Source organism: Myxocyprinus asiaticus, chromosome 31, assembly GCF_019703515.2.
Source record: "Myxocyprinus asiaticus isolate MX2 ecotype Aquarium Trade chromosome 31, UBuf_Myxa_2, whole genome shotgun sequence".
NCBI classification, from domain to species: Eukaryota; Metazoa; Chordata; class Actinopteri; order Cypriniformes; family Catostomidae; genus Myxocyprinus; species Myxocyprinus asiaticus.
Window position 1 is genome coordinate 36,273,587 of NC_059374.1, and position 9,452 is coordinate 36,283,038.

The 9,452-nt window shown below is 33.4% G+C and overlaps 1 pseudogene; it reads right to left on the reverse strand.

Moving 5' to 3' along the window:
* LOC127422176 (nephrin-like) overlaps positions 1–9,197 on the reverse strand; it is a 111,747-nt pseudogene extending 102,550 nt beyond the window's left edge.
* Positions 9,198–9,452: the final 255 nt, after the last annotated feature.

Below are 9,452 nucleotides of genomic sequence, written 5' to 3' on the forward strand. Positions count from 1 at the left end.
CAGCACACTGCACAATAATCTCAATTTACTCTCAGTAGATGGTAAAAAAATAGCAATATTTCAGTGCTGATTCTTATCTTATTTGGAGGGGAAAAGGGGGGTACTGCATTCCTCTCACTCAAAAAAGCTAATTTCTTTAAATCTCTCCAGTGCTTAAATTATAACCCCTTTGATAGCATCTTATTAAGCTGTTTTTAAGAAAGCAGAGCACATTTTGATTAGCAAGAATGCATCTAAACTAGAAATTGAGACTGAGGCTATTATGCACAAATGCAGATTATAAGAAGAATTGTTTCTAATAATTCATACTCATAATATTTCACCCTAAGGAAAATGGTTGCGGGGGCAATTGAAAGCAGGTTTTCTTTATGGATACACATCACTGCATTTACCCAAGACAACAATCTATTAGGCTGAATGAACATGAACATGTCCGGGTCATACTTCACCCCAAAATTAAATAATAATAATACTAATACTAATAATAATAATAATAATAATAATAATAATAATAATAATAATAATATATATATATATATATATATATATATATATATATATATATATATATATATATATATATATGCAAAAGTTTTAGGCACTTGTGAAAAATGTTGCATAGTGAGGATGTCTTCAAAAATAATGACATAAATAGTTTTCATTTATCACTTAATGTCATACAAAGTCCCATAAACATAAAAAAAAGCTAAATTAATATTCGGTGTGACCACCTTTGACTTTAAAACAGCACCAATTCTCCTAGGTACACCTGGACACAGTTTTTCTTGGTTGTTGGCAGATAGGATGTTCCAAGCTTCTTGGAGAATTCGCCACAGTTCTTCTATCTACGTAGGCTGTCTCAGTTGCTTCTGTCTCTATATGTAATCTCAGACAGACACGATGTTCAGTGGGGGGCATTGTGGGGGCCATGGCATCTGTTGCAGGGCTCCCTGTTCTTCTATTCTAATCTTTTCTATTTGCAAAAGGAATGTTTTGGAGTCTAACATTTATATTTTTCTATTGACACACTAAAGCTGAAGATAACCATCTTAAGACAAATGCTTTTGTGAAACATCTTATGTGCCTAAGACTTTTGCACAGTACTGTATGTATATATATATATATATATATATATATATATATATATATATATATATATATATATATATATATATATATATAATTTAATATATTATATTTTTCTTAAAGAAAATAAAGCCTATTTTTAGAACCATTAAGACATTAATTTCATAAACAAAATTACATATAAATGACATAAAAAATATACACATATTACAAATACAAGCTATACAACAGGAAATATTACAAGATACTGTATATTATTTAAATAGAAGTCCAAGAGGTAGTTTGTTGTACTGCCTTTAATTTATTAAAAAAAAATCACTGCGTAACATTATTTTTGTGTAATATAGTAAAATAAAAATACTGTTTTACAGTATTGAGAATCTAATGAGAACACCGTGTAACAAATTTTTATTTTTTATTTTTTGTTTCCTGGTTAGTAAGTGTTATTTCCTAATTGCTTATGCCTCAAAAGTATAGAAAATGGCTATTATTCCCCACAAACTTTGCTTTTGTGACCAGGACAGTGATATTTTGAAATTTACCTATTTTCCAGAACATTCCAGATAGACTCAGTGCTGAGTAAACTTGGAGTAACTTCTAGAACTTTCTAGAACTTTCCAGTAATATAAATAGTAGTATAAATACAGGGGCCTTAAGCCCACCAGTTCAGTTTAGTTCCAGCTACCTAAGTGGATACAAGTGGCTGCAAGCAACCGGCAGACGCATTTTGCTATGTCTACAGCCAATTTATCAAGACAAGAGCGAAAAAGTACTCCGTGGAAGCATCTGCTAAGATGTGTGAGGTCTACAAGGCATATTTCGGCATTCCTGTCAGGGATCAAGACAAACCCTGGGCTCCTCATTTCACATGCGAGCACTGCAAAAAAACTCTGGAAGGTAAGATGGACAATTGTTGCTTGGAATTTTATGCTATAAATTTGATAAAATTTTTAAAATTGTAAAAGATTTTAATTTTAAAATGTTTTACAATTTTCAATGTTATTGAAAAAAATATATCATATATGAAAAATGTTGCGAGAATCTCTTATACATTAGTCATGGGTGAAATAAATGTATTTTTGTAGGATGGTATAGAGTGGAAAAGAGAGCCATGAAGTTCGCTATCCCAAGAATTTGGCGAGAACCCACTGACCACTCAAGCAACTCCTACTTCTGCATGATGGACCCTTCCAAACGTTGGACTGGCAAGAATGCACCTGTTATCACGTATCCGGACCTTCCTTCATCCATCGCCCCTGGTGCAACACTGCCATGAGCTCCCCATACCCACTCCTCTGGAGAGAGAGCAGCCGTCTATAGAAGAGAGCAGCAAGTCAGAGAGCGAGGAAGACGTTGTAGATCCAGATGACAGTTTCAGAGGTGGAGCTGAGGAGAGAAACCCATACTACCCCAACCAAAAAGACCTCAATGACTTGATTAGACATCTTGATCTCACCAAGTCCAGTGCCGAGCTTTTGTCATCTAGGCTCAAGCAGTGGAACTTGTCGGATGAAAATGTGCAAGTCGCAGATCAGAGGAAGCGTCACCAACCTTTTTCCAGCTTCTTCACCCGTCAAGATGGGCTGTGCTTCTGCCACAATGTGACCAGTCTGTTCGAGGCAATCAGAATCGCCTGTAACCAGAATGAGTGGCACCTCTTCATTGACAGCTCATCCAGGAGCCTCAAAGCCATGCTGCTCCATAATGGTAACAAATACCCATCTCTTCCCCTGGCTCACTCGGTGCACTTCAGAGAGGATTACAACAGCATCAAGACCTTGCTGGACGCCTTGAAGTATGATGAGTACGGCTGGGAGGTCATAGGAGACTTCAAAATGGTGGCATTCCTGATGGGTCTCCAAGGCGGGTTTACCAAGTTTCCCTGCTATCTTTGCCTTTGGGACAGCAGGGACACCAAGGTGCACTATCACAGGCGGGACTGGCCACAGCGGACCGCGTTCTCTGTGGGGAGGAACAACGTCAAGTGGGAGCCACTGGTGGACCCCCGGAAGGTGCTGATGCCACCACTGCACATCAAATTGGGCCTTATGAAACAATTTGTCAGAACTCTAGATAAGGAGTCGGCAGCCTTCAAGTACCTTCAAGACTTCTTCCCTAAGCTGTCTGAGGCAAAGGTCAAAACCGGTGTCTTCGTCGGACCACAGATAAAGAAGATCCTGGAGTGCAATGAATTCTCCAAGAAGCTCACTAGTAAGGAGAAAGTGGCTTGGAACAGCTTTGTCGCAGTGGTTCGGGGCTTCCTGGGCAATCACAAGATCGAAAACTATGTGGAGCTGGTTGAGACTCTGGTGAAGAACACAATGGCTGTAGGATATCCTTCAAAGTCCATATCCTTGATGATCATCTTGATAAATTCAAGGAGAACATGGGAGCATACTCGGAGGAGCAAGGCGAGCGCTTCCACCAGGATATACTGGACTTTGAATGATGCTACCAAGGACAGTATAACGAGAACATGATGGGAGACTACATTTGGGGGCTGATTCGTGAAAGTGATTTACAGTATAATCATAAATCTCGAAAAACTACTAATTCTAAATCTTTTGTAGTCATTTTTGTATTACTTTAGTATAAATACATGTTAATTTGGATTCATATGTTTTCTGACTTTATGTGAACGAAAAGACACAAATTCGCCAGTTTTCTCACTGGAAATAGGTACATTTCAAAATATCACTGTCCTGGTCACAAAAGCAAAGTCTGTGGGGAATAATAGCCATTTTCTATACTTTTGAGGCATAAACAATTAGGAAATAACACTTACTACCCAGGAACAAAAATTGTGTTACATAGTGGAATCACAACTGTGAATATTAATGTAAATTATTGATTTACAGTAATGTGAATTCTAATGAGAAATCCAATTTAGAATATTATTGTAAATTACTGTATTACAGAAATTAGAATTGAATGAGAATCATTATTTGAGCATATTATTTTAAAATACAGTATATAACAGTAATGAGAATTAATTGAGAATCACCATTGAGAACATTATTGAAAAATACTGTATTAAATTAATGAGAATTTAATGACAATCACTACTGAGAAATATTATTGTAAAATACAGTATTACAGAAATGAGAATATAATGAGAATAATATTGTAAAATACTGTAATAAAGTAATGAGAATCTAATGAGAATCTCCATTGAGAACATTACTGTTAACTACTGTTTTACATTAATGAGAATCTAATAAGAATCTATATTGAGAATATTATTGTAAAATAATGTATTAAATTGATGAGAATTTAATGAGAATCACTATTGAGAATATGACTGTAAATTATTGCATTACAGTAATGAGAATTTAATGAGAATCACCATTGAAAATATTTCTGTAAAATACTGTATTACAGTACTGATAATCTAATGACAATCGCCATTGAAAATATTACTGTAAATTACTGCATTGCAGTAATATGAATTTAATGAGCATCACTATTGAGAATATTATTGTAAAATAATGTATTACATTAATGAGAATCTAATGAGAATCGCCATTGAGACATTTACTATAAATTACTGTATTACAGTAATGTAAATTGACTGAGAATCGCCATTGAGAATACTACTGTAAATTTCTGTATTACATTAATGAGAATCACCATTGATAAAATTACTGTAAATTACTGCATTACAGTAATGAGAATCTAATGAGAATAGCCACTGAGAAAATTACTGTAAATTACTGCATTACAGTAATGAGAATCTAATGAGAATCACCATTGAAAAAACTACTGTAAATTACTGCATTATATTAATGAGAATCTAATGAGAATCATCATTGAGAAAATTATTGTTAATTACTGTATTACATTAATGAGAATCACCATTAAGAAAATTACTTTAAATTACTGCATTACATTAATGGGAATCTGATGAGAATCCCCATTGAAAAAATTAATGTAAATTGCTGTATTACATTAATGAGAATCTAATGAGAATTGCCATTGAGAATATTACTGTAAATTACTGCATTACAGTAATGAGAATCGTCATTGAGAAACTTACTGTAAATTACTGCATTACAGTAATGAGAATTGCCATTGATAAAATTACTATAAATTACTGTATTACATTAATGACAATCTAATGAGAATCACAATTGCAAACATTACTGTAAATTACTGTATTACAGTAATGGGAATCTAATGTGAATCACCATTGAGAAAATTACTGTAAATTACTGTATTACAGTAATGACAATTTAATGAGAATCACCATTGAGCATATGACTGTAAATTACTGCATTACATTAATGAGAATCTAATGAAAATCACCACTGAGAATATTTCTGTAAAATACTCTTTTACATGAATGAGAATCTAATGAGAATCATCAGTGAGAATATTACAGTAAATTACTGTATTACAGTAATGAGAATTTAATAAGAATCACTATTGAGAATATTTCTGTAAAATACTGTATTACATTAATGACAGTCTAATGAGAATCACCATTGAGAATATTTCTGTAAAATATTGTTTTTCATTAATAAGAAACTAATCAGAATCATCAGAGAATATTACTGTAAATTACTGCATTACATTACTGAGAATCAAATGAGAATCTCCATTGAGAACATTTCTGAAATTACTGTTTTACATACAGTAATGAGAATCTAATGAGAATCTCCATTGAGTATATTACTGTAAATTACTGCATTACAGTAATGTGAATTTAATGAGAATCACCATTGAAAATATTATTGTGAATCTATTTAGTACTGATAATCTATGAATATCCATTAAGAATATTACTTTAAATTACTGTATTACAGTAATGAGGATCTAACCCTAAAAAGGGCAAGACCATAAAGAGATATCAGGAAATTGATTAATTGCTGCTTTTTATTTTACAGCATGTAGAAATCATGAAAATAACATTGAAAACATAGGAACATTTGCCTCAAAGTCAGCTGTGTTTAAAAAAACAAAAATAAAATCTGCCAAGTTACTTTTAGATAAAAAGCTGAGTCACAAGTCAAAGTTACACATCCTAAGTATTTGCAGGGACATCCTTTTCACAATTTAGAACATTACAGTAAATTATTGTATTACAGTAATGAGAATATAGTGAGAATCTCCATTGAGAATATTATTGCAAATACTTTATTACAGTAATGATAATCTAAATAGAATTAACACTGAGAATATTAATGTGAATTACTGCATTACACTTATGAGAATCCTTCCTATAATGAGAATATGGGAGGAAAAAGTGCTTAATTGTGAATAAAAATCAACATCACAATGCAAATCTTTATCTTTCTTTATGCAAAACATAATCTCTTGTGACCAGGACATATTTTCGTGAGATTCACACATTAAATAAATAAATGCTTTGGTTTAAAAAAATTCACCTGACTTTAGAAACTGTACTGTAACACTGTTCTGAGAACAGTTTCACATGCTCCTGTTCTCTGGAGACACCTGCTCGCTCAAGCACATCAAACAACGTGACAGCAAACATCCCGACAACTCGTGAACGTTTGTTTTTAATCACCGCGTGCGAGTATGTCCATCCCTCTGAGTTCTCACCTCTTTGCTGGTCTCCTGTCATGCTGTAGCGTGGATAGCCAAGAAGCGATCTGTGAGGTCCCAGGAGCAACCCATCTTTTTCCCATTGCACGGCCCCTGAGGCCCTCAGCACTTCACACTTCAGCACACTGAAGTCACATTATGTGGCTCTGTCTTGAAAGCCTGCTACCCACACACACCTACAAAGAGAGAGAGACAACAGAAGAAAGTAATGTGAGGTAAGTGAAGGTTAGGACTTTTTTTTTTTCCCCACAGGCTCCTTTAACTAATGCAGTAAAAATATCTGACACAAGATATCCAGGATTATTATAGTTGTGATTTTTTAATAGTTTTAATTTTCTATTCTATTTTCAGCTTCTCTTTTTAATTGAGTTTAGTTAACATTTTTTATTTTATTTAAATGTTGTTTTTTTGTTCACTTTATCACTTTTTAGTTTTTCAGTATATTTAGTTTTTCACACGTTTGCAAAATATATATTGGGGGACATTGTTACATGTGTTTTAGTTCTAATTTTATACCAGGGCTCAACATTAAAGGGGTAGTTCACCAAAAAAATACCAAAAAATAAAAAATAATCATTTACTCACTCTCATGCCGTCCCAGATGTGTATGACTTTCTTTCTTCTGCTGAACACAAAAAAAATACTTTTTTACAATAAAATTCTTCTCCCTGCCCAGTAGGTGGCGATGTGCACAAAGAATGTGAATTGCAAAAAACAAAAGAAAAAGAATGTGAAAGTTAAGGTGGAGATTTTTAGAAAAAAGGACTTAAATATTTATCTGTTTCTCACCCACACCTATCATGTCGATTAAGAATACATTGATTAAACCACTGGGATCTTATGGATTACTTTAATGCTGCCTTTATGTTATTTTTGAACCTTCAAAGTTCTGGGGGTGCAATGAACTTGCATTGTGTGGACCTACAGAGCAGAGAAATTTTTCTAAAAGTCTTAAATGGGTATTCAGCAGAAAAGAAAGTCATATACATCTGGGATGGCTTGAGGATGAGTAAATGAGCAGAGAATTGAAAATTTTGGTTGAACTATCCCTTTAAGGATGGCCCACTGGGCTGGGGCCAGTGTAAGAGAGTTTCAGGCTAGTTGTTGGAAGTGTTACTTGCCCTGTCGGGTCAGTTCTACACTGTCTCTACATCTTACATTAGCTGATCTTCTAAATGTGTTTCTGTGCTTAACAAACGTAAACATTCAGATCTCTGTTTTGTATTGATCATCGTTGTTGCAAAATTATGCTGATATTAACTATCACCAAGGTACAGTAACTGTCTAGCTGGCTTGTAGATGAGGTTTTGTCAAAAGTGCAGTAATAACCTAGCCTTGTTATTCTTCGATAGTCTTGAAAGCATAAGTAAGATGGGATAAAAATTATAAATCAATCAGTAATAATTGGTAATTAGTAATTATTAATATAAGCTCGTTTTTAATGTTTTGGTACAGAAAATATAAAAAGAAAGAAAATATATAATATTATTTCTGGCACACAAAAATAACATTTATCCTTTTTTTTAAAGTGGGGCCAGTGTCTATATATTAACATGTGAGGAGACAGTTTGGCAAAGGCTATGAATTATGTTGAGTAATTCCTATGAAGAAATACAGATATGGGTTTTTTCCTTCAACTCCGGGCACATTTAGCATTGTGGACTTGATTGCTAACAATGTCCAACAGTGTATGGGCATGTATCACAGGTTATTTATGTAATTTGTGTCATTTATTCTGAAAGTCAAGAAAATTCTCACCACAGTGTCATTCCCACCACATCTCAAATTCTGTATTATGTTTAATAGAATTCTGTGGTGATGAAAATGACATTTTTTCTTTTTTGAAATAAAATATTTGACTAATTTCATATATATATATATATATATATATATATATATATATATATATATATATATATATATATATATATATATATTTTATTTTTTTTGGTATCCTAAAGTAAATATTGCTTCCCAAGAATGCTCTTCACTGACATATTTGTTGACTTGATTAACAAGTACAGCCTACTAACTTTTGAAACATTATTAGGGGCCAAATTGTTGTTGTGGTGGAAAAGGCGCCACAAATGTGGGATAGTCGTAATTTTTGAAAAACTGGAAAATTTTTCACAATAAATACTGAATTGGTTTAAGTGTATTTCACTCTTTGTTTAGATTATCATATTTTTTAATATGTAATTATATGTATTTTTATAATGAATGTCCACAGTTTAGTATTGAAAATCTGGGTCTGGGACAAGGCTAAAACAATAAAATGTATACATAAAATGCATTTGAGATGTACCATAAAATAAATAATGAAGTCAGTTTTAATTTGACCTTGTTATAACAAAATGGTTTTAATAAAATTCAACCCTTGTGACATGAAATTGCCCAAAATTGAAGAGACACCCTTTTGCATTACGTAAGAATGTCACATGTGGATGGTGAATTACCGGAGATGCCATGAAATTCTCTCTGTGGAAGCAGCATTTGCCTCCCACTATGATGTTGTACTTAAGCATGGCTGTGCTGTTCCTCATCTCTGTGTATGTTTTATTGATGACAGATTGGAGCCAATTCGGCTCCGCAAATGAGTCAATAAAGTAATTACAGAGAATTAAATCTCTCCTCTGTGAGAAGAAGAGCAGGGAAAATGAAGGTATGAAGGCATTTCACATCCCTCTGCTGTTTTCTTATCTGTCAATACACCTTCAGCTAATATTCACCCAGAACAATAATAGTTGGGCTATGAAAGACGCCTCTTTCCTCAACAGTTGGGCTGAGGCATTATGATT